At 47.9% G+C, this 25,241-nt stretch overlaps 1 protein-coding gene across 1 annotated transcript in view; it reads left to right on the top strand.

Annotated features, from left to right (window-relative positions):
- The first annotated feature begins 1,249 nt into the window (after positions 1-1,249).
- LOC115166694 (CD82 antigen) overlaps positions 1,250-25,241 on the top strand; it is a 52,145-nt gene continuing 28,153 nt past the window's right edge. The window contains exon 1 of the mRNA XM_029720405.1: positions 1,250-1,442. The gene's annotated coding sequence lies outside the window, so the exon portion shown is untranslated. The remainder of the gene's footprint in view (positions 1,443-25,241) is intronic.

Below are 25,241 nucleotides of genomic sequence, written 5' to 3'. Positions count from 1 at the left end.
GTAGTAGACCTTACAGTGAAATGCTGAATACAACAGGTGTAGTAGACCTCACAGTGAAATGCTGAATACAACAGGTGTAGTAGACCTCACAGTGAAATGCTGAATACAACAGGTGTAGTAGACCTTACAGTGAAATGCTGAATACAAGCCCAGTTTTAAGAAAAACAAGTGTTAAGTAAAACATTTAAAGTAAAATAACAAGTAATTAAAGAGCAGCAGTGAAGTAACAATAGGGAGACTATATACAGGGGGCACCAGTTAGTTGAGTTAATATGTACATGTTGGTAGAGTTATTAAGATGCATGGATGATAAACAGAGAGTAGCAGCAGTGGAAAAGAGGGAGGAACAATGCAAATAGTCTAGATTGCACATTAACCCGTCTGTTTTTGCTGTCAATACCCTCCTTGTCATGCAATGTTACCACAAACAGGCTGGATATTGGAGAGAGTTAGAAGGCCATGCTTTCTGAGATGATAGTATGTGTGGATCATCACGGGGGTTCTGCCTTTATCTGGCCAATTAGATGATACCATATGTGTGGATTTTTTATTTTACCTTTATTTAACTAGGCAAGTCAGTTAAGAACAAGTTCTTATTTTCAATGATGGGCTACCAGGGAACAGTGGGTTAACTTGTTCAGGGGCAGAACGACATATTTTTACTTTGTCAGCTCGGGGGATTCGATCTTGCAACCTTTCGGTTACTAGTCCAACACTCTAACCACTAGGCTACCTGCTGATCATGGGGGTACTGCCTATATCTGTCCAATGAGAGGATCTGAATAGCCTCTGCGCCAAGGGGTATCTTAGCTATTAGTAGCTGCAGCTTTGGGACCACAGCTTAATGGTTTCATGACAGAATAGCCCCAACCGACAGCATCAACCTACTTTCAACCTGCAATAAAATCCATCTATAAAGTCAAACGTCTCTTCACTACAATATCCGCGTTGACTTATGCCTCAATGTAAGTCAACGTGCAATGTTATACTAAAGAAATACAATTTCAGTCTGTAGGCCTACCAAATCAATGCATTTGGTGTTTGTTCTATGCAGACATGATAATTACACTCGAGCGTCACGGGGATTTAGGGGTTAAAGAATGGCATTGCGCGCAAGCTCGCTAAAATGGTGGGAGACTGCAGAGGAGTCCCTAGCTCTGTTCCTAGCTCTGTACCGAGCCGTTACATGCTTGTTGCTGACGCGGAGCCTTTCTAAAAGTTAACAGCTGGTGACGTAACGCCCGGGACTAGAGCTGGGATCTCCACGCTTCTCCGTCCCGTCCTTGCTCCGCACCGCGTCGTGTTGTTCACTCTTGGTTTGTGGCTTTGTTATTACCAGTCCAAAGTCCAACAGGCAGACAGCTCACACACAACAGGACAAGGAGACAGACCGCTCCGTTGCACCAACTTTTTCTCCCCCCCTACAAACTTTACGCCAAACCGTAAGTAAATATTATACCAGGCGCATTGGTATTGCACAATATGAATTGTAGTTCTTTGCAAATGGTTAACCTACGTTTTTCCTTGGATAGAAGTGCAATTGTTTTTGGGGGTGACACGCTTGACATTTTGATGAGCCAATTGGAAGAGAAAAAAAGTGGAAATGGAGGTGAATGTAGAATTATGAATTTAAACAGAATTCTGGGGATATAAACTTCGGAATGGTAAAAGCAATGGTCCTGTGTTCAGTTACTGGTGATGTGGCGTGCGTGTGTGGAGCTGTAGGTTTAACACCAGGGCTCAAGCATTAACGTCTGTAATTGAGACCAGTCGTATCTCAGGCATTGAAACGTTCTAACCATAACGTTACCATCGTCTGTTCTGATGATGATGTGGATACATTTTGTAGCGAAGTTATATGTTGAATCATCATTGTTGATGTGTCATGATATAAATATACACACTTTGTTGTTCAACATTGCAACGTTTGTTGTAGTGATATATATAATATATATATATATATAACATGCCTTTTCAGTCTCTGACAGACTAAGAGTTTATCCTATTGTTATGAAAAAACAAAGCATTTGTTCTTGGTTTTTCTTCTTCCATTAGCGGGTCTGGAATGGTCAACCACGTTGGTATAAGTTACCTTGTTTCCTGTTGTATTTGATATTTTGTGTGTGTGTGTGTGTGAACGTTGAAAGTTAAACGGAAGGTTGAACAGTGATATCCTTCCATCCACTGACACATTCTGTTGTGTAGATTATACTTCCAACACATGAGACATAGAGCCAGTACATTACAAGCAGCATTGACCAGCCATTATATATTATCTCAAGGCTGATCTCACATCTGTTTTGTCTTCTAGTTGTAATGGATAATATTACATGGACAGAGGGGGACCTGATCCTAGATCAGAACTCCTGTTTTGAACACGGGCCCAGAAAGAGAGGTTGTTTTAGTAACTTGTTCTACCAGACCAGTGATGGCTAAAGCAGCGGCTGTGTGTTCAAAACCGTCTCCCTGCTGGAGAGAGTTTATCTGTGTCCCAAATGGCACCTTATTCCCTCCATACTACACTACTGTTGACCAGACCCCGTAGGGTGCTATATACAGGATAGTCTGCCATTTGGAACGTAACGTCATGGGAAGCAGTGGAGCCCTTCAGGGCAGCATCAGACTAAAGTGTGTGTGTTCACAGTACAGTAACTGTTCTAACACACACACACACACACAGATACAGACACACTGCAAACTCAACCTACATACTGGTAGCACTGTATGTAACTACCAACATCAGACTATCAGTCTTGTTTCATATCTCCTCCTCTCTGTAACATCAGACTATCAGTCTTGTTTCATATCTCCTCCTCTCTGTAACATCAGACTATCAGTCTTGTTTCATATCTCCTCCTCTCTGTAACGTATGTATGTATGTATGTATGTATGTATGTATGTATGTATGTATGTATGTATGTATGTATGTATGTATGTATGTATGTATGTATGTATGTATGTATGCTGTATGTGACTGGCGGGCAGAGCAGGGCTAGCTGTATGTGACTGGCGGGCAGAGCTAGCTGTATGTGACTGGCGGGCAGAGCAGGGCAAGCTGTATGTGACTGGTGGGCAGGGCTAGCTGTATGTGACTGGCGGGCAGAGCAGGGCTAGCTGTATGTGACTGGCGGGCAGAGCAGGGCTAGCTGTATGTGACTGGCGGGCAGAGCAGGGCAAGCTGTATGTGACTGGCGGGCAGAGCAGGGCAAGCTGTATGTGACTGGCGGGCAGAGCAGGGCTAGCTGTATGTGACTGGCGGGCAGAGCAGGGCTAGCTGTATGTGACTGGCGGGCAGAGCAGGGCTAGCTGTATGTGACTGGTGGGCAGAGCAGGGCTAGCTGTATGTGACTGGCGGGCAGGGCAGGGCTAGCTGTATGTGACTGGCGGGCAGAGCAGGGCTAGCTGTATGTGACTGGTGGGCAGGGCTAGCTGTATGTGACTGGTGGGCACCCTAATGGTATCACGCCAGCGTGTGGGTGGTGAGTGCACCGATGACATCAGTTGGCCAGTCTCTCATTGTGGGTGTGCCTTGCCCCCCCAGTCCTCCTGCCCCCCCCCCCCCCCCCCAGTGTGGACGTGCCTCCCCCCCAGCCCCCCCCCCCCCTCCCAGTGTGGACGTGCCGCCCCCCCCCCCCCCCTCCCAGTGTGGACGTGCCTCCCCCCAGCCCCCCCCCCCCCCCCCCGTGTGGACGTGCCTCCCCCCACCCCCCCCCCCCCCCTCCCAGTGTGGACGTGCCTCCCCCCAGCCCCCCCCCCCTCCCAGTGTGGACGTGCCTCCCCCAGCCCCCCCCGCCCCCCCCTCCCAGTGTGGACGTGCCTCCCCCCAGCCCCCCCCCCCCTCCCAGTGTGGACGTGCCTCTCTCATCGATGCCAGAGTTGACTGGCTGAGAGACTTTCTTTCACTTTTACTTTAGAGTTGTTGATCTGATCACCTCGCTGGACTTTGTTGGTTTTTTCCCCCTGTGTTTTAGAGCTAGAAGGAACGATGTGGCCAACAGTTGTTACTGGCCCAAACCTTAAGATCTGCTCGCATACCCAGAATAAATATAAATTAGTTATCAAGTTTAGTTGATTGTGAATTGTGTGTTGAATGGGATCATTGTACTACGAGTGGGTAATTCCACAGTAACAAAATTACAGTTTGACTCAGTTTAATTTTTTTTTCACTTTAAAATATATGCCAAACACAAACTTTATTTGAAAGTTTAACAAACCATACAAGTCTATGCACCAGGACTAAGTTGAACAAGTTCTACTGGTAAATGTAGCAACACTAACTTAGTGGAAGAACTGTGCAGATATAGACTTTGGTAACATAATTACTGCAAAATCTCCCTCTGGGTTTTATGGCCACGTTTCCCAAACACCCTGTTTAAATATCTGCTCTGAATTAAGATTCAAAGATGTCTGCAGATAGAACTGGCTGTCAGCTATGACATGGCACCTTGAGTTTGAAAATCTCTCTTTTTTTTGGTTTTGTTATTGAACTAGAATATGTGAAGTGGATTTACACCAATTAACGGGAATTACGGTAACAAAAGTACATAATTACTCCCTTATCTGTTATAAACAGAAATGCATAATTATGGATTTGAATGTGTATTTTCCTGCATATCTAAGCATACCTCTTGATCTGTCTGTATCCTCCTGACTGGGGATTATTTTATATTAAAGAAGATAAATATGCTTCTCTGCTCAAATCTGGGTAAAAGACTGAAAGGAATGTGAGTTATTCACTACATTGTAGTTATTGCTGGCTTTTTTTCTAAAGTCTACCAAGCTTGCCAGCAGGCATGCCAGCTAAGATAGTTAGACAAGATAGCTACTCTAACTTGATTGATAGCAATTTTATGAAGTTGGCTCCAGCTGAATCAAGGACAAATCTCCGGGGGGGACGGGCCCTCTGTTTACGAGGCTTCTGGGTGCTCATGGGTCCTTTCTGATGGAAAGACCCGAATGCAGAAAGTTTTTAATTTGTTTATGTTTTGCGTAGACTCACACAGTCAATCATTTTCAAACAGTTTCTTATGAACATGATTGCAGTTTGCCTGCATTCCATGTGTGTGTGTCACACCGACGCTGTAGGTGGTGTGTCAGACTGGGACATTGTTCATAGAAACTGTAGTATCTGCTGAGGGAGATGTTGTTCATGTAGCCTTGGTGCCAGTCTGGGACCCAGGTTACTGTTTTTCTAGGCTTGTTAGTGGTAGACTACATGAACTGTTGATAAATCAAGCGCACCAATCACCAGCTGCTCTACCGGTGTGGGACGGCCCACCAACCACCGGCTGCTCTACCGGTGGGGACGGCCCACCAGTCACCGGCTGCTCTACCGGTGGGGACGGCCCACCAGTCACCGGCTGCTCTACCGGTGGGGACGGCCCACCAGTCACCGGCTGCTCTACCGGTGGGGACGGCCCACCAGTCACCGGCTGCTCTACCGGTGGGGACGGCCCACCAGTCACCGGCTGCTCTACCGGTGGGGACGGCCCACCAGTCACCGGCTGCTCTACCGGTGGGGACGGCCCACCAGTCACCGGCTGCTCTAACCGGTGGGGACGGCCCCCACAGTCACCGGCGCTCTACCGGTGGGGACGGCCCACCAGTCACCGGCTGCTCTACCGGTGGGGACGCCCACCAGTCACCGCTGCTCTACCGGTGGGGACTGCCCACCAGTCACCGGCTGCTCTACCGGTGGGGACGGCCCACCAGTCACCGCTGCTCTACCGGTGGGGACGGCCCACCAGTCACCGGCTGCTCTACCGGTGGGGACGGCCCACCGGCTGCTCTACCGGTGGGGACGGCCCACCGGCTGCTCTACCGGTGGGGACGGCCCACCGGCTGCTCTACCGGTGGGGACGGCCCACCGGCTGCTCTACCGGTGGGGACGGCCCACCGGCTGCTCTACCGGTGGGGACGGCCCACCGGCTGCTCTACCGGTGTGGACGGCCCACCGCTGGCTCTAACCGTGTGGGACGGCCCACCGGCTGCTCTACCGGTGTGGGACGGCCCCACCGGCTGCTCTACCGGTGTGGGACGGCCCACCCGGCTCTCTACCGGTGTGGGACGGCCCACCGGCTGCTCTAACGGTGTGGGACGGCCCACCGGCTGCTCTACCGGTGGGGACGGCCCACCGGCTGCTCTACCGGTGTGGGACGGCCCACCGGCTGCTCTACCGGTGTGGGACGGCCCACCGGCTGCTCTACCGGTGTGGGACGGCCCACCGGCTGCTCTACCGGTGTGGGACGGCCCACCGGCTGCTCTACCGGTGTGGGACGGCCCACCGGCTGCTCTACCGGTGGGGACGGCCCACCAGTCACCGGCTGCTCTACCGGTGGGGACGGCCCACCAGTCACCGGCTGTTCTACCGGTGTGGGACGGCCCACCAGCTGCTCTACCGGTGGGGACGGCCCACCAGTCACCGGCTGCTCTACCGGTGGGGACGGCCCACCAGTCACCGGCTGCTCTACCGGTGGGGACGGCCCACCAGTCACCGGCTGTTCTACCGGTGTGGGACGGCCCACCAGCTGCTCTACCGGTGGGGACGGCCCACCAGTCACCGGCTGCTCTACCGGTGGGGACGGCCCACCAGTCACCGGCTGCTCTACCGGTGGGGATGGCCCACCAGTCACCGGCTGTTCTACCGGTGGGGACGGCCCACCAGCTGCTCTACCGGTGTGGGACGGCCCACCGGCTGCTCTACCGGTGGGGACGGCCCACCGGCTGCTCTACCGGTGGGGACGGCCCACCGGCTGCTCTACCGGTGGGGACGGCCCACCGGCTGCTCTACCGGTGGGGACGGCCCACCAGTCACCGGCTGCTCTACCGGTGGGGACGGCCCACCAGTCACCGGCTGCTCTACCGGTGGGGACGGCCCACCAGTCACCGGCTGCTCTACCGGTGGGGACGGCCCACCAACCACCGGCTGCTCTACCGGTGGGGACGGCCTACCAACTGCTCTACCGGTGGGGACGGCCCACCAGTCACCGGCTGCTCTACCGGTGGGGACGGCCCACCAACCACCGGCTGCTCTACCGGTGGGGACGGCCTACCAACCACCGGCTGCTCTACCGGTGGGGACGGCCCACCAGCTGCTCTACCGGTGGGGACGGCCCACCAACCACCAGCTGCTCTACCAGTGGGGACGGCCCACCAGCTGCTCTACCGGTGGGGACGGCCTACCAACCACCAGCTGCTCTACCGGTGGGGACGGCCCACCAGTCACCGGCTGCTCTACCGGTGGGGACGGCCCACCAACCACCGGCTGCTCTACCGGTGGGGACGGCCTACCAACCACCGGCTGCTCTAACCGGTGGGGACGGCCCACCAGCTGCTCTACCGGTGGGGACGGCCCACCAGTCACCGGCTCTACCGTGGGGACGGCCCCCCAGTCACCGGCTGCCTCGTACCGGTGGGGACGGCCCACCAGTCAACCGGCTGCTCTACCGGTGGGGACGGCCCACCAGTCACGGCTGCTCTAACCGGTGGGGACGGCCACAGTCACCGGCTGCTCTACCGTGGGGACGGCCCACCAGTCACCTCACCGGCTGCTCTACCGGTGGGGACGGCCCACCAGTCACCGGCTGCTCTACCGGTGGGGACGGCCCACCAACCACCGGCTGCTCTACCGGTGGGGACGGCCTACCAACCACCGGCTGCTCTACCGGTGGGGACGGCCTACCAACCACCGGCTGCTCTACCGGTGGGGACGGCCCACCAACCACCAGCTGCTCTACCAGTGGGGACGGCCCACCAGCTGCTCTACCGGTGGGGACGGCCTACCAACCACCAGCTGCTCTACCGGTGGGGACGGCCCACCAGCTGCTCTACCGGTGGGGACAGCCCACCAGTCACCAGCTGCTCTACCGGTGGGGACGGCCCACCAGCCACCGGCTGCTCTACCAGCGGGGACGGCCCACCAGCCACCGGCTGCTCTACCAGCGGGGACGGCCCACCAGCCACCGGCTGCTCTACCAGTGGGAGGATGTCTGTACTGGTTTGACCCAACAGGTTGTTTCTTCAAAAGGACATCATTGAATCAGATTAACTCTTCAAATTCAACCGATGAGCCCTCAACTCAAACGTTGAACCGAAAACTCTAAATAGTCCCTGATCGTTGCAGCCACAGTGGAGAACATTGCACCCCTGTAACTACTAGACTCTATAGTCTGAACCATGTGTTCCTCCTCTGTTTGCATGTTCCTGGTAGTTGGGGAGTGACTATGTGAGAAGGGGGGGGGGGGTTTAGAGGGGGCCAAGCGTGAGACTTCTTTCTCAGCAGGAGCTTCCCTCATTCAGACAAACAACACCCTTCCCCATCCTCCTACCCCCCCCCCCCCCCCCCCCTTTTCCCCCCGGTCGGTTGTCATGGGAACGTCACAGAAGGAGTCTTAATGAAGTTGTCTGGGATGTTCAAACTGGTTCTGTTACCATCAGTGGAGTGGTCTTTGGTTGAATAGATTACTGAGTCCAGGGATACAACCTAAACGGCACAGTATTCCCTGTATAGTACACTACTTTTAACCAGAGCCCTATGGCCAGGGTGCCATTATATATTACACTACTTTTAACCAGAGCCCTATGGCCAGGGTGCCATTATATATTACAGTACTTTTAACCAGAGCTCTATGGCCAGGGTGCCATTATATATTACACTACTTTTAACCACAGCCCTATGGCCAGGGTGCCATTATATATTACACTACTTTTAACCAGAGCCCTATGGCCAGGGTGCCATTATATATTACAGTACTTTTAACCAGAGCTCTATGGCCAGGGTGCCATTATATATTACAGTACTTTTAACCAGAGCCCTATGGCCAGGGTGCCATTATATATTACAGTACTTTTAACCAGAGCCCTATGGCCAGGGTGCCATTATATATTACACTACTTTTAACCAGAGCCCTATGGCCAGGGTGCCATTATATATTACACTACTTTTAACCAGAGCCCTATGGCCAGGGTGCCATTATATATTACACTACTTTTAACCAGAGCCCTATGGCCAGGGTGCCATTATATATTACAGTACTTTTAACCAGAGCCCTATGGCCAGGGTGCCATTATATATTACACTACTTTTGACCAGAGCTCTATGGCCAGGGTGCCATTATATATTACACTACTTTTAACCAGAGCCCTATGGCCAGGGTGCCATTATATATTACACTACTTTTAACCAGAGCCCTATGGCCAGGGTGCCATTATATATTACACTACTTTTAACCACAGCCCTATGGCCAGGGTGCCATTATATATTACAGTACTTTAACCAGAGCCCTATGGCCAGGGTGCCATTATATATTACAGTACTTTTAACCAGAGCCCTATGGCCAGGGTGCCATTATATATTACAGTACTTTTAACCAGAGCCCTATGGCCAGGGTGCCATTATATATTACACTACTTTTAACCAGAGCCCTATGGCCAGGGTGCCATTATATATTACAGTACTTTTAACCAGAGCCCTATGGCCAGGGTGCCATTATATATTACAGTACTTTTAACCAGAGCCCTATGGCCAGGGTGCCATTATATTACACTACTTTTGACCAGAGCTCTATGGCCAGGGTGCCATTATATATTACACTACTTTTAACCAGAGCCCTATGGCCAGGGTGCCATTATATATTACACTACTTTTAACCAGAGCCCTATGGCCAGGGTGCCATTATATATTACACTACTTTTAACCAGAGCCCTATGGCCAGGGTGCCATTATATATTACACTACTTTTGACCAGAGCTCTATGGCCAGGGTGCCATTATATATTACACTACTTTTAACCAGAGCCCTATGGCCAGGGTGCCATTATATATTACACTACTTTTAACCAGAGTCCTATGGCCAGGGTGCCATTATATATGACAGTACTTTTAACCAGAGCCCTATGGCCAGGGTGCCATTATATATTACACTACTTTTAACCACAGCCCTATGGCCAGGGTGCCATTATATATTACAGTACTTTTAACCAGAGCCCTATGGCCAGGGTGCCATTATATATTACACTACTTTTAACCAGAGCTCTATGGCCAGGGTGCCATTATATATTACACTACTTTTAACCAGAGCCCTATGGCCAGGGTGCCATTATATATTACACTACTTTTAACCAGAGCCCTATGGCCAGGGTGCCATTATATATTACACTACTTTTAACCAGAGTCCTATGGCCAGGGTGCCATTATATATTACACTACTTTTAACCAGAGCCCTATGGCCAGGGTGCCATTATATATTACACTACTTTTAACCAGAGCCCTATGGCCAGGGTGCCATTATATATTACACTACTTTTAACCAGAGCCCTATGGCCAGGGTGCCATTATATATTACACTACTTTTAACCAGAGCCCTATGGCCAGGGTGCCATTATATATTACAGTACTTTTAACCAGAGCCCTATGGCCAGGGTGCCATTATATATTACACTACTTTTAACCACAGCCCTATGGCCAGGGTGCCATTATATATTACACTACTTTTAACCAGAGCCCTATGGCCAGGGTGCCATTTGGGACTCAGCCCATGACTGTTGGGGCTCACGCTGCTGACAAGTCCAGGCAGCACCCCTCACTGTTGACACCTCTCACCTCCTTTCTGATCCTCACCCTACACTCCCTTGTTTCTCTGGTCCTCCCAGATACCTCAACCCCCTTGTTTCTCTGGTCCTCTCTGGTCCTCCCAGATACCTCAACCCCCTTGTTTCTCTGGTCCTCTCTGGTCCTCCCAGATACCTCAACCCCCTTGTTTCTCTGGTCCTCTCTGGTCCTCCCAGTTACCTCAACCCTCTTGTTTCTCTGGTCCTCCCAGCCCAGTTACCTCAACCCCCTTGTTTCTCTGGTCCTCCCAGTTACCTCAACCCTCTTGTTTCTCTGGTCCTCCCAGCCCAGTTACCTCAACCCCCTTGTTTCTCTGGTCCTCCCAGTTACCTCAACCCCCTTGTTTCTCTGGTCCTCCCAGTTACCTCAACCCTCTTGTTTCTCTGGTCCTCCCAGTTACCTCAACCCTCTTGTTTCTCTGGTCCTCCCAGCCCAGTTACCCCAACCCCCTTGTTTCTCTGGTCCTCCCAGCTCAGTTACCCCAACCCCCTTGTTTCTCTGGTCCTCTCTGGTCCTCTCTGGTCCTCTCTGGTCCTCCCAGCTCAGATACCCCAACCCCCTTGTTTCTCTGGTCCTCCCAGCCCAGATACCTAAACCCCCTTGTTTCTCTGGTCCTCCCAGCTCAGTTACCTCAACCAGGCAGGGATAGTTTTACACCTGTTAAACCCCTTTAAAAATATACTCAGGTCACTTGGTCATAACTAATCATTGTTCTGGTGAGAAAGGGACATCTTTCATATCGGTCTGTGTCCCAACTGATGCCATATTCCCTATATAGTGCACTACTTTTGAACAGAGTCCTATGCACCCTGGTCCAAAGTAGTGAGCTACATATGGAATAGGGTGTTATCTGGGACGCTGTTTGAATGTACGGCTGGAGTGGAATGGTCCTCTCTCCTCCGGGTTGAATTTCTCCTTTTGTTCAGGGATCAGAGTGGCTGAAAGCTGCCTTTGTTTTGGTGGCCAACTCAAAGCGGGGCTCTGTCTGTCTGTCCCGTCTGTCTGCCTGTCTTGTCCTGTCTGTCTGTGAGGCTAGAGGATGGGTGCTGGAGGATGTTGGTTCTGGTGTGAGAGAGATGTAGAAGGTGGGGGCCGGTGGGTGTAAGGGTTTTGTTAAGGAGGGCAGGTGTTAAGGGACGTGTTGTGTAGGTTTGGAGAAAAGTTTGTGTGTGTTTTGCGTATGTGTGTAGTGTTAACCAGAGACTGGCTAGACCAGCTGAACGCTGATGAAACTTAACCTTGCCTTGCTTGGGGAACAGGCTTGTTCAAGTGGACGACAGCTCCATTAAAACGTGTGTGTGTGTGTGTGTGTGTGTGTGTGTGATTTGTCCTCTAACAGGGGAAGCCTGTATTCTTGCTTCATTGTTAAACCATTAGGATGATGTGTGATGACAGCCCAGTGCCTGTAGGATGGGAGTGACTAATACGACTGGTGTTAAACACGTCCACACTCAGCCTCTTTGACTGAACACATGAGAACACTTGTAGGGTTGTCACAATCCCAGTATGACCGTACTACCAGACCAGACTTTCTTTGGCAACAAAATAAAACATAAAAGCAGATGAAACACTTTGGTCCTTTTTAAAAACCTACTTTATGTCAAATATTGTGACTCTGGATGACAACATTAGGAGTGTTTTTCCTGAAATGAAGTCCCCTGCATGTTTTGTTTCCTTTGCTTTCTTACTTCCTGGTATCAAGATACTGGAAGAGTGACAACCCTACTGCACTGATTTGTCAAATTAAACACATTTGTTTTGCCTACTTATTTGCTACTAATAAACACATTTTATATACGTTTGGCTTTCTTATTGGCTGCTAATAAACACAACATTATATACAGTTGAAGTTGGAAGTTTACACACTTAGGTTGGAGTCATTAACTCGTTTTTCAACCACTCCACAAATGTCTTGTTAACAAACTATAGTTTTGGCAAGTCGGTTAGGACATCTACTTTGTGCATGACACGAGTAATTTTTCCAACAATTGTTTACAGACAGATTATTTCACTTATAATTCACTGTATCACAATTCCAGTGGGTCAGAAGTTTACATACACTAAGTTGACTGTGCCTTTAAACAGCTTGGAAAATTCCATAAAATGATGTCATGGCTTTAGAAGCTTCTGATAGGCTAATTGATATCATTTGAGCCAATTGGAGGTGTACCTGTGGATGAATTTCAAGGCCTACCTTCAAACTCAGTGCCTCTTTGCTTGACATCATGGGAAAATCAAAAGAAATTAGCCAAGACCTCAGGAAAAAAGATTGTAGACCTCCACAAGTCTGGTTCATCCTTGGGAGCAATTTCCGAACGCCTGAAGGTACAACGTTCATCTGTACAAACCATAGTACGCAAGTATAAACACCATGAGACCACGCAGCCGTCATACCGCTCAGGAAGGAGACACGTTCTGTCTTCTAGAGATGAACGTACTTTGGTGTGAATAGTGCAAATCAATCCCAGAACAACAGCAAAGGACCATGTGAAGATGCTGGCGTAAACAGGTACAAAAGGGACAGGGAATTTCTACTAGGATTAAATGTCAGGAATTGTGAAACTGAGTTTAAATGTATTTGGCTAAGGTGTATGTAAACTTCTGACTTCAAGTGTCTGTGTGTGTCTATTTCCATCCATCCATTCCAGAGAGGGTATGTACTTCCCAAAGAAACCAATTGTCTCGTCCTTCTCGCCTCCTGCACGGCTCTAACCAGCTCAGGAGTGTGAGAGGAGTCTAAGTTGTGCACGGGATCGTGTGTCAGAATGAGCGCTAATGTCACCCTGCAGACAGAACAACAAATGTCACAAGTCATCTTATCTTTGTACTTTCACCTTTTTTAACACGCAAATAGAAGCACATTTCTTTCCTTATCTCTCTGTAGGCACTCTAGATACAGTCTCTCATGGAATGTCCTTATTTCCTCCTAGTTTTAGTTGCTATGTTACCAGGGGAGAGAAAGACTAACATTTGAAGAGTCCAGTAGTAATGGAAGTATTGTGTCTTGACACACACTGTAAACAAAAGCAGATTCTTACCCTTTTACACACAATGTCTAAATCAGGGATGGGCAACTGGCAGCCCCTTTTTGTAGGCCCGTGGAGGTGGACTCAGTCGGCGTCTTAACTTACTGTTTGACAGTTAGAATAATAGAATACACAAGGTGACATTTAGAAAATCGGTTGTGCATCAGCAGTCGGCCATTTTTTTTTGGGGGGGGGGGGGGGGGGGGGGGTTGGTAAATGAGTCTAGCAGCCAGCTATCTAAACTAGTCAGCATGGTTGAATTACCGACCGGGGTGGAGCCCATTGATCATCACTTATCATATTAAAAACTGTAAACGTTTGCCTTCAGGCTGTGACCAAATGTGAAGAATTGTCGGAAAATGTGCTGTAAAACGGCTAGTTATTCTCTCTGTTCCATGGCTAAATGAGCTGTAAAACGACTAGTTATTCTCTCTGTTCCATGGCTAAATGAGCTGTAAAACGACTAGTTATTCTCTCTGTTCCATGGCTAAATGTGCTGTAAAACGACTAGTTATTCTCTCTGTTCCATGGCTAAATGTGCTGTAAAACGGCTAGTTATTCTCTCTGTTCCATGGCTAAATGTGCTGTAAAACGACTAGTTATTCTCTCTGTTCCATGGCTAAATGAGCTGTAAAACGACTAGTTATTCTCTCTGTTCCATGGCTAAATGTGCTGTAAAACGACTAGTTATTCTCTCTGTTCCATGGCTAAATGTGCTGTAAAACGGCTAGTTATTCTCTCTGTTCCATGGCTAAATGTGCTGTAAAACGACTAGTTATTCTCTCTGTTCCATGGCTAAATGTGCTGTAAAACGGCTAGTTATTCTCTCTGTTCCATGGCTAAATGTGCTGTAAAACGGCTAGTTATTCTCTCTGTTCCATGGCTAAATGTGCTGTAAAACGGCTAGTTATTCTCTCTGTTTCATGGCTAAATGAGCTGTAAAACGACTTGTTATTCTCTCTGTTCCATGGCTAAATGTGCTGTAAAACGGCTAGTTATTCTCTCTGTTCCATGGCTCCTGTTTTAATAGTGTCTGTTCTGGGCGCAATTTGAGTAGTTGAGACATAAATAATAAGGGTGTTTTTAGAAAGGATCACTTCTCCTCCATTACAGTAAAATAATGTCTCAATGTTTTGTGGTGTCAATATGACTGATTCTGTTGGACAACCTCAAATGCAAATAAAGAGTTGAAACTGCTTGTCAAAGAGGAGGATGAGATCTCTCAACTCTATTGGTGGGAGAGGAGGGGGAGGGGCTTGGTGGGAGAGGAGGGGGAGGGGCTTGGTGGGACAGGAGGGGGAGGGGCTTGGTGGGACAGGAGGGGGAGGGGCTTGGGGTGTGTGTGTGTAAACCATAGAGGAAGGATCGAAGCAAGAGGTTTTACTCCAAAATCTGTCCACAGTCAGCACAATGCGTTTCTATGGGCTTGTTTTGGACCTTAGGTTGTCGCCTGCCTTTCCACCTTTTGGACAATGATTCCCATTGTTAGGGCTGAGACATGAGCATCTCGTCATTTATATCCAGATCTCTGGTGTAAATAGGAACATGCACAGAGGAGCCAAGGAGATGAGACCCAAAAGACAACATGAGAACAAGCGGACCTAAACGCTCAGAAACATGAAAAACACTAAACTAGGTTCTTGCGATACAGACATTTGGAATATCGTGCAAAAAAATACAATTGGTGTGGGTTTGCAGACCCACGAGCCACTGCAGTCTCTCATGAGTTTTTGTTTTTCTTGTGGCCCCCATCCACATCAATGTTGACCATCCCCATCAGTGTCCCCATCCCTGGTCTAGAAACAGTGTAGATCTAGTCTAGAATGTTCATACTTTTCCTTTAGTTTAATTTAGGGCCATTTTACCCCATTTAGTCAACTGGTCGATTCGTTGGGATCGATAGTTGGTCGAGCAGTGGCAAATATATAATAAACGAGTAAGGACGTGCACCTCATTATACATATCAGTAGGTCTAGGCTACCTGGCCTGCACGCAAATGTAGGTCTATAAATGGTAGGCTTATAAATGGTAGGCTTATAAATGGTAGGCTTATAAATGGTGTGCTTATAAATGGTGGGCTTATAAATGTAGGCCTATAAATGTGGGCCTATAAATGTGGGCCTATAAATGTAGGCCTATAAATGTGCCCATTTGTGGGTCTGATAGTATGTCTGATTGTCTTAACTCACCACCACTGTGGAACGTCTCAAAGTAAAAAAGAATTCACCACAGACAGCAAGTAAACAAACAGCACTACCCTACAGCACTCTGTAGATTAGCACCATGGTGTAGCCGGAGGACAGCTAGCTTCCATCCTCCTCTGGCTACATTGACTTCAATACAAAACCTATGAGGCTCATGGTTCTCACCCCCTTCCATAGACTTATACAGTAATTATGACAACTTCCGGAGGACGTCCTCCAATCTACAGTATCAGAGCTCTTGCAGCATGAACTGACATGTTGTCCACCCAATCAAGGGATCAGAGAATGGATCTTGTACTGAAAGCATAAGCTACAGCTAGTTAGCAGTGCAGTACATACAATGTGGTGAGTCGTTGAGAGAGATTTTGTAGTATATTATTTTTCACTTAATTAGCTATCATTGAATGCAGCAAGCTAGTTTAGCCTACTCAAACTACCGTCTCAAACAGAGGGATGCTATGTTCGCTAACTGGCTATGGCTGGAACTCTTCCAAGTCAAGGTAAGCTTTTGGTTTTATTAATTATAAATGTTTTGCCATGGATGGGGGGGGGGGGGGCGGCCCGCCGGTGTAACTGCAAAACCCGCTTGCTGCTGACTGTGCACTTTACTGCATGATTGTAGCAGGTTTACTAACGCGTTAGTTCTAATAGCTGTGTTGACTATGACGTTACTATGGTGACGACGATGTAGGCTGTGTGTAGCGGTTGGCTTGGTTACAGACTGCTGATGTGGTGTGAACTCAAGTCGATAAATGAAGGTGAGAGGAGGAGAGCATATAGATACCAGAGGGAAATATATATACACACACACACACACACATAACAAGCTGGTTGTCTCTGGCTGCTATGAAAGTGAACATGTATTTGCGTGTGATCAGGGGGTGTATTCATTGCATCGATTTTGTTTTAAATGTTTTACTTCAACGGAAGCAAACATAACAAAACCGGGATAAACATACCTGAATTAGTCCAATAGAAACTTTTGAAACTGTTGGACTACTGGTTACACCCTAGATCAGCTAGATGCAGGCAAGAGTCTGCAAAGCGCTATTGAATGTGTCACTGTCTGTCACCTTGATTACTCAAAATTCTCTTGACCTGCGCACCTACATTGTAAACCTTCATTCATAGGCTAGGTTGTAGCAACCTCATGATGGGTACAGGGAAAATATGTATCATGTAGGAGCCTAAACCTATCAATGTTACATTGAGCTGGGTGACTGGAGTATGAGATGACATAGAAATAAGTTCATAAAAAATATAAATATCCTCCCTCATCTTAAACGGCACCAACCGCCTCTGATGCAAACAAACTAGACAGAAAGTGGAAGCAAAGTGACCTGCAAGTTCTCACTCTGACTTCAAACTCTGATCTCTCTTTCTCTCTCTCTCCCCTTCTCGCGGTCTCTTTCTCTCTCTCTCTCCCCTCCTCTCTCCCCTCTTCTCGCGGTCTCTTTTTCTCTCTCTCTCCCCTCCTCTCTCCCCTTCTCGCGGTCTCTTTCTCTCTTCCCCTTCTCTCTCTCTGTCTCCCTCTCATACAGTCTTATCTCACTTTACTGAGTGTTGTATCAGCCGACCCCAATGTGTTCTCTCAGTAGTGCCTGGTACAGATAGAAACGAGAGGAGGAGGAGGAGAGGAAAAGCAGAACAACTAGTGGGGAAAAGAGCAAGTTCAGTGAGAGAGAGAGAGGACTGAACTGACTTGTTTGACACCCTGAAGTGAAAGCAGAAGAAAAGGGTTGCGTCCCAAATGGCACCCTATTCCATATATACTGTAGTGCCTGCCCTATGGGCTCTGGTCAAAAGTAGTGCACTACATAGGAAATAGGGTGCCACTTGGAAAGGCTGTCATATGATCCTAAAGCCCTCTGCTCTGGAGGCTCCTGGGATATTTTAGGATTTGGAGGGAAAAAAACCATGAGGTGGAATAAAATAGATGAAGAGGGGTTGGTGTAGGTTAGGAGAGAGGAGGAGGGGTTAGTGTAGGTTAGGAGAGAGGAGGAGGGGTTAGTGTAGGTTAGGAGAGAGGAGGAGGGGTTATTGTAGGTTAGGAGAGAGGAAGAGGGGTTAGTGTAGGTTAGGAGAGAGGAAGAGGGGTTAGTGTAGGTTAGGAGAGAGGAGGAGGGGTTAGTGTAGGTTAGGAGAGAGGAGGAGGGGTTAGTGTAGGTTAGGAGAGAGGAGGAGGGGTTAGTGTAGGTTAGGAGAGAGGAGGAGGGGTTGGTGTAGGTTAGGAGAGAGGAGGAGGGGTTGGTGTAGGTTAGGAGAGAGGAGGAGGGGTTAGTGTAGGTTAGGAGAGAGGAGGAGGGGTTAGTGTAGGTTAGGAGAGAGGAGGAGGGGTTAGTGTAGGTTAGGAGAGAGGAGGAGGGGTTAGTGTAGGTTAGGAGAGAGGAGGAGGGGTTAGTGTAGGTTAGGAGAGAGGAGGAGGGGTTGGTGTAGGTTAGGAGAGAGGAGGAGGGGTTGGTGTAGGTTAGGAGAGAGGAGGAGGGGTTGGTGTAGGTTAGGAGAGAGGAGGGTGGGGTTGGTGTAGGTTAGGAGAGAGGAGGAGGGGTTGGTGTAGGTTAGGAGAGAGGAGGAGGGGTTGGTGTAGGTTAGGAGAGAGGAGGAGGGGTTGGTGTAGGTTAGGAGAGAGGAGGAGGGGTTAGTGTAGGTTAGGAGAGAGGAGGAGGGGTTGGTGTAGGTTAGGAGAGAGGAGGAGGGGTTGGTGTAGGTTAGGAGAGAGGAGGAGGGGTTAGTGTAGGTTAGGAGAGAGGAGGAGGGGTTAGTGTAGGTTAGGAGAGAGGAGGAGGGGTTAGTGTAGGTTAGGAGAGAGGAAGAGGGGTTAGTGTAGGTTAGGAGAGAGGAGGAGGGGTTAGTGTAGGTTAGGAGAGAGGAGGAGGGGTTAGTGTAGGTTAGGAGAGAGGAGGAGGGGTTGGTGTAGGTTAGGAGAGAGGAGGAGGGGTTGGTGTAGGTTAGGAGAGAGGAGGAGGGGTTGGTGTAGGTTAGGAGAGAGGAGGAGGGGTTGGTGTAGGTTAGGAGAGAGGAGGAGGGGTTGGTGTAGGTTAGGAGAGAGGAGGAGGGGTTGGTGTAGGTTAGGAGAGAGGAGGAGGGGTTGGTGTAGGTTAGGAGAGAGGAGGAGGGGTTGGTGTAGGTTAGGAGAGAGGAGGAGGGGTTGGTGTAGGTTAGGAGAGAGGAGGAGGGGTTGGTGTAGGTTAGGAGAGAGGAGGAGGGGTTGGTGTAGGTTAGGAGAGAGGAGGAGGGGTTGGTGTAGGTTAGGAGAGAGGAGGAGGGGTTGGTGTAGGTTAGGAGAGAGGAGGAGGGGTTGGTGTAGGTTAGGAGAGAGGAGGAGGGGTTGGTGTAGGTTAGGAGAGCGGAGGGTGGGGTTGGTGTAGGTTAGGAGAGAGGAGGAGGGGGGGGGGGGGGGGGCTGTGCCTGTATTCAGTGTCCAGAGTAGGACTAGGTCCCCCTGTCCATATTGTCGTATTCATTCTGATCTAAAAGACAGAAACTGATCCTAGATCAGCACTCCTAACTCTGAGAACCTTTGTGAATGCGGGCCCTGGTCTGTGATTGGTCGGCTACGGTAGTGTGTTAACTACTGATGGGTCTTCTGTAAGATGTGTAGCAATGTGTTTACGGCCTCTTTGAATGGCGACAGATGTCTGTCTCTCACACACACACACACACACACACACACACACACACACACACACACACACACACACACACACACAAGGCCGTGCCTGAGCAGAGGGTTAGGAGACAGGACTTTGTATTTGAGACAGAAACATCGATTTGACTGTGTAAAGTCTTTATGCTACTGAACTCTCTGAAAGTGTCTAGTGTGTTTTTATTAACCAATGAGGTTGGAGACGAAATATTTTGAAAGAGGGGACCTTTATTCTCTGCTTTCACTTTGTCTTGGAGATGGAGGCCTCAACTCAACCGAATATAATGCTCTGAATCATTCACTTGTTAGTAGTTATCACAGATAATGTTACAGCACTTATCAGTTCATAAAATAAAGGAGAGTTACACTCTAGGAGCTCAGATGTAAAAACACATTTCCAACGTTTCGACAGACAAGCTGTCGTCGTCGGGGTATAACAGACAGGCTGTCTTCGTCGGGGTATAACAGGCAGGCTGTCTTCGTCGGGGTATAACAGGCAGGCTGTCTTCGTCGGGGTATAACAGACCGCTGTCTTCGTCGGGGTATAACAGACCGCTGTCTTCGTCGGGGTATAACAGACCGGCTGTCTTCGTCGGGGTATGACAGGCCGGCTGTCTTCGTCGGGGTATGACAGGCCGGCTGTCTTCGTCGGGGTATGACAGGCCAGCTGTCTTCGTCGGGGTATGACAGGCCGGCTGTCTTCGTCGGGGTATGACAGGCCGGCTGTCTTCGTCGGGGTATGACAGGCCGGCTGTCTTCGTCGGGGTATGACAGGCCGGCTGTCTTCGTCGGGGTATGACAGGCCGGCTGTCTTCGTCGGGGTATGACAGGCCGGCTGTCTGTCGAAACGTTGGACATGCACATTTTGTGTTGCATCTGAGCTCCTAGAGTGTGCTGCTCTCCACTCCGCTAGCCAGCACCTCTCCTAAATAGGTGTTTGTTGGTCCTCTAGACAACACTTATCAGTAACTCTGGTTGATAAAATAAATCGCTGCAGTAACGTCATCAACAGCAGCTTTGAGGTTAGAGGCTAGGAGACTTCATTTGACCTTTTGTCACTGTGCCTCTCTGGATATGAGAGATGCCCGCTAAGAGAAGAGACGCACCGCGAAGACAAATGGCCACAAGCAGCGGAGGCCGTGGTGAGTTCACGCTCACCTGCTGGGTGAACGGTGGTGTTTTTAACATATAGAATTTTCTGAAAATTGCGTCCAATATTGTGGTCGGGGGGCGATAGCCCGGCCACTCGCTGTTTTAAGTCCATGGGCTTCGCGGGGGCTGCTCTTTAACTTTATAGCCCTGTGATTGACGAAGGGTAATTCCACCATAACAAAATGATGCTTACCCTCAGAATTTTCACTTTAAAAGTATGATCTTTAAAAAAAAACAATAAAAAAAAAACATTTGATTGGAAAGTTTTAACAAACCGTACAACATATACACGGGAACTACTTTTAACAACTTCCACTGAACATTTTACATTAACACATTTACTCTTAAGAACAGTGCAGATTAGGTTTGGTAACAGAATGACAAGACACTGGGTAATATTTCTTCATATTAAACAAGGCATTTCTGCTGAACTAAGTATAAGAGCAGTATTTTCTTGTCATCCAACAAATGTAAACACCTGGAGTTTGTTAAACGCCATTGGAACTGATGCTTTAGTCAAATGAGATGGAAATAGAGCTGTTTGGCCAAGCGGTGGGGTTGGCATCCAAATGAGAACGAACCCCCATACCTACTGTAAAATACAGGGGTGGATCTTTGATGTTCTGGGGATATTTTGCTTCCACTGGTCCCGAGGCCATTGTTAAGGTCGACAGCATCATGAACTGTACCCAGTACCAGGACATTTTAGCCAACAGCCTGGCTTCCTCTGCCAGGAGGCTGAAACTTGGCCGTAAGTGGATCTCCCAGGAAGACAATAACCCCATGCAACACATTCAAATCAACCAAGAAATGATCACACAATCAACATTTTGAAATGGCCATCTCAGTCTCCAGACTTGAAACGCATTGAAAACCTGTGGTTTGAATTGAACAAGGATATCGTTGTAAGGATATCAACGATCTGGAAAGATTCTGTTTGGAGGAATGGTCTAACATCTCTCCCAATGTGTTCTCCAATCTCATAAAACATTTTAGAAAAGTATCAGTGCCCTTATCCTCATAGTGAGCTATTGAAAACATTGTGGTCAATAATTTTGACCCCTAACTTTTTGAGTGTTAGTATAAAATAATATCCCTTTTTTATATTTTTATTTTTTATTTTTTTAGCATACAATATACCTCAGTATTTTGAATTATTTATTTTATTCAGTATTTTTTGCTCATCTTTATCATGGGTTCCAATACTTTCGGACTATTTCTAATACCTTTGCAGTCCACAACAAGATATTTCTGTGTTTTTGAGGTTGGAATACCACTGAAATTGTGAAAAATTATGCTAATGCCCTTTTTAGTGTAAGAGCTGTTTGAAAAGCCCGCTTGACATTTCACCCTGTCACACTGGTTGAATTAACGTTGTTTTTACATCATTTCTACAAAATACGTTGAACCAATGTGGAATAGACATTGAATTGACGTCTGTGCCCAGTGTGTTAGCTTTCATTTGACACCCAATTCGATATGTTCCTATGAACTTCACATGGGTCCTTTTACACCCAATTTGATATGTTCCTATGAACTTCACATGTTGGTGCTCATGGGTCCTTTTACATGGAAATGCCCCCAACTTAACATTGAGTCAACACTGTAGCTAGTGAAGTTGCAGTGTCTGGAGAATCCCTCATTCTTCAGAGGTTTTACAAATAGCATCCCTTTCTCTATTGGGCCCTGGTCAAAAGTAGTGCACTATATAGTGCACTACTTTTGACAAGGGTCCTATATAGTGCACTACTTTTAAGTAGTGCACTGTATAGGGGATAGGGTGGCATTTAGGATGCATCCTTGGTGTGCAAGTTGGTGTCCACTTCTATATTATAGCCCTGCCATGTTTTCCACTGTATGTGTCCCTGTGTTTAAACAGTATGTTGAGACCATTTATCCTGGTTTAACTGTCTGACTCAGACGACTGTAACGACTGGACTGTCTTGTGGCTGAAGGGGCTCTTTGAACACATCGTTAACATGGCAGTAAACTGCTCTTATGTTAACTAGTCAACATAATGGAACAGCCTTGTTTCAATATATATTCACGTTCGGGCCTCTTGGCTGTCAGACCGTGTAAGTCCAATGTTTGATCAGTTTTAGCCGTCGTGTATCCTCTTTGGTCTACGTCCCCATTTCCCGCTCTTTTCCCCAAGCGGGCACTCGCACACTCCCTGTCATGGATTTGAAAGTATCGGATTGATTTAAGAACTGGCTGATGGGAGTGTCCAAGTGCACATTTTGTTGTTGAGAAACGGGATGTAGATTCTCTCTCCCTGACACCGGGTCGATGTAATGACCTACATTATCTTCATCATCTCCCTCTCTCTGTTACACCCTCAATCATCTCTCTCTCTGTTACACTCTCTGTTACTCTCCCTCTCTCTGTTACACTCTCTACCATCTCTCTCTGTTACACTCTCTACCATCTCTCTCTGTTACACTCTCTACCATCTCTCTCTGTTACACCCTCTACCATCTCTCTCTCTGTTACTCTCCATCTCTCTCTGTTATACCCTCAATCATCTCTCTCTCTGTTACTCTCCATCTCTCTCTGTTACTCTCCCTCTCTCTGTTACACCCTCAATCATCTCTCTCTGTTATACCCTCAATCATCTCTCTCTCTCTGTTACTCTCCATCTCTCTCTGTTATACCCTCAATCATCTCTCTCTCTCTGTTACTCTCCATCTCTCTCTGTTATACCCTCAATCATCTCTCTCTCTGTTACTCTCCATCTCTCTCTGTTACTCTCCCTCTCTCTGTTACACTCTCTACCATCTCTCTCTCTGTTACACTCTCTACCATCTCTCTCTGTTACACTCTCTACCATCTCTCTCTGTTACACCCTCAATCATCTCTCTCTCTGTTACTCTCTACCATCTCTCTCTGTTACTCTCCCTCTCTCTGTTACAACCTCAATCATCTCTCTCTGTGTTACACTCTGTTACTCTCCCTATATTTTGTATAATATAGGGAGAGTGTTACTCTCCTCAATATATTGTATGATTTTGACAGTATCACAATATTATTTTTGCGCTAATTGGCTGTACCTTCATAGCTTGTTGTTTTTAAATAGAGAGGCAATTTGTTTTCAGGACTTTTATTTCCATGACGGATCAAAACTAGTTTTCTCATGACTCTCTGTTGTCTCTCTGCAGCAGACATGTAGTGATCATTATGTTTGGAACATCAAATCACAATAAAATCTCAGTATTGAATCATAATACATAGAATCGCCAATATGTATCGCATTATGAGGTCCCTGGCAATTGCCAGCCCTAGTCCACACATTCTACTGAAATTTCCATAGATTTATTTGAGAGAGAGAGAGACTCATGCTCTGCTGTGAGATATTGAGGTCAGCTGTGTTTTATAGCTTCAGGCTGTGTTGCTGTGGTAGATTGATTTTGTGCTGTGTGTTTCTGGTTGTACAGTCTGATGGAGGTTGTGTTGCTGGTTGCAGTGGTGTACAAATACTTTAAAGTACTACTTAAGTAGTTTTGGGGGTATCTGTACTTTACTATTTCTATTTTTGGCAACTTTTACTTTGCTACGTTCCTAACAAAAAAAATGTACTTTTTACTCCATACATCTTCCCTGACAGCCAAAAGTACTCGTTACATTTCGACAGGAAAATGGTCCAATTCATGTACTTATCAAGAGAACACATGTTCACTGGTGGACTCACTAAACACACCCGCTTTATTTGTAAATGATGTTGGAGTGTGTCCCTGGCTGTCCGTACATTTATCAAAACTAGAAAATCATGCCGCCTGGTTTGTTTAATGTAAGGAATTTGAAATGGTTTATACTTTTGATACTTAAGTCTACTTAAAACCAAATACTTTTAGACTTTTACTCAAGTAATATTTTACTGGGTGACTTTCACTTTTACTGGAGTCATTTTCTATTAAGGTATCATTACTTTTACTCATGTATGACAATTGGGTACTTTTTTCCACCACTGGCTGGTTGTATACCAGTAATCCTAGAGATCCAGGTCCCTATCATTTCAGCAGCTTAGCCAGCAGGTCAGAAGGTTCCAGGCATCTGTCTCCTATAGATCCAGGTCCCTATCATCTCAGCAGCTTAGCCAGCAGGTCAGAAGGTTCCAGGCATCTGTCTCCTATAGATCCAGGTCCCTATCATTTCAGCAGCTTAGCCAGCAGGTCAGAAGGTTCCAGGCATCTGTCTCCTATAGATCCAGGTCCCTATCATCTCAGCAGCTTAGCCAGCAGGTCAGAGGGTTCCAGGCATCTGTCTCCTATAGATCCAGGTCCCTATCATCTCAGCAGCTTAGCCAGCAGGTCAGAGGGTTCCAGGCATCTGTCTCCTATAGATCCAGGTCCCTATCATCTCAGCAGCTTAGCCAGCAGGTCAGAAGGTTCCAGGCATCTGTCTCCTATAGATCCAGGTCCCTATCATCTCAGCAGCTTAGCCAGCAGGTCAGAGGGTTCCAGGTATCTGTCTCCTAGAGATCCAGGTCCCTATCATCTCAGCAGCTTAGCCAGCAGGTCAGAGGGTTCCAGGCATCTGTCTCCTAGAGATCCAGGTCCCTATCATCTCAGCAGCTTAGCCAGCAGGTCAGAGGGTTCCAGGTATCTG

This window comes from Salmo trutta, chromosome 29 (genome assembly GCF_901001165.1).
Source record: "Salmo trutta chromosome 29, fSalTru1.1, whole genome shotgun sequence".
NCBI classification, from domain to species: domain Eukaryota; kingdom Metazoa; phylum Chordata; class Actinopteri; order Salmoniformes; family Salmonidae; genus Salmo; species Salmo trutta.
Note: the sequence above shows the minus strand (reverse complement) of the source record. Positions and strands in the feature narration are given on the sequence as shown.